Genomic DNA, 1,443 nt, shown 5'->3' with positions numbered 1-1,443 from the left:
GAATTGAGGCAGTTCTGAAGGCAAAAGGGGGTCCAACCCGTTACTAGCGTGGTGTACCTAATAAAGTGGCCGGTGAGTGTATAAATGCATTGATGCATGACCTTAGCTTTTATGTTGCCCTGAAACAAAACTTTAAATAGATCCTGAAATTTTCTGACTTCCTGTTCATAAACAGTTTTATAAAACTCTTAACTAGCGTTGATAGTTAAATTAATCTTTATTATAGTAAAGGGAAGTAAAAAGTTACATGATAACATTTTTCCTTGAAACTCTTTGTACATTTATAAGGTTTAATTGAAGACAGTTTTATAATTGCTGTGTTTAACTTGTTTAAAGTGTCATTAAACTTCAGCTGGCTTTGTTTTGTCAGATTGTGGTTTGGCTTTACTGAGAAATCACTTCTCACAGCTTCACGACACACAGACAAGTCAAAGACAAATGTGTTTTATTTTGTACTAAATCGAGAATAAAAGCAAATTTAGTAACAAAATATTTGATAAATATCTGTTCCTTTTTGGCGTCTTGTTTGAGCATAAACAGAAAGTAACATATTTTTTTGAAGAAATCTTAGAATTTGTCTGTATTTTGTTAAAAACAGTCCAACTTTTTTTGTTTTTTTAACTGATAAACTACAGTAATATTAAAGTGTTAACCAATGGCACAGTGCTAAACTGCCAAAATAAAATGTTACAAGCAAAGACAATTTCATGTTTTATGAATGACTAAGCGTTTGTAGGTGTGAGAATAATTTGCTCCATAAAATTACACAAAACCAGATTTTTTTAACTTTGCATGTTGCTTCATTCGGTTCAAATATTAAAATGACGCAAAAAGCACTAGTTTTCTTTCATATGTTGTGGACTGTTTTGTTTGATTTTGCTTTTTCTTTCAACATGACCTTTCAGTTGTTTTCTGTAAGTTTCTCTCTGACCAGGTTTGGATTTGAATCTGCAGGTTTAAAGATCTTCGGCAGTAAAAAATGTACAGAGAGGATATCTAACTTGAAGTGCAACACAGGGAAAATCAACCTAAGATAAGAAAATGAGGAAAAACTCAATTCGCTTGATTATTTTAGTAGATTAATCACCAAATAAACATCTGGTGTTTTGTTCTGTATTGTGTTCAAAAACCCAACTTTTGTTAATAGTGAAGTAGTTGTGAACTCTAAATCAGGTATTTGTGAGTGTTTAAGAAAAGCATCCTTTAGGGGTCAGTCTTATCAAGAGTTAGCCTTTGTTCTTAACCTGATTTGGAACAAACACACTTTTTTCAAATGAAATTCAAGCTAAAACTTGATACTTTAATGTTTTTTGAGTCATTTTATCTTATCTGTGTGCTTAATAAAACTCTTAATGTGAAAGCTGCACACAGGATGTGGCCAACACCTACTCTTTGCCGACACGCCTCTGCTCTTGTGTGTGTGTGTGTGTGTGTGTGTGTGTG

This window comes from Austrofundulus limnaeus, unplaced genomic scaffold (assembly GCF_001266775.1).
Source record: "Austrofundulus limnaeus strain Quisiro unplaced genomic scaffold, Austrofundulus_limnaeus-1.0 Scaffold114, whole genome shotgun sequence".
Classification (NCBI taxonomy): domain Eukaryota; kingdom Metazoa; phylum Chordata; class Actinopteri; order Cyprinodontiformes; family Rivulidae; genus Austrofundulus; species Austrofundulus limnaeus.
Note: the sequence above shows the minus strand (reverse complement) of the source record.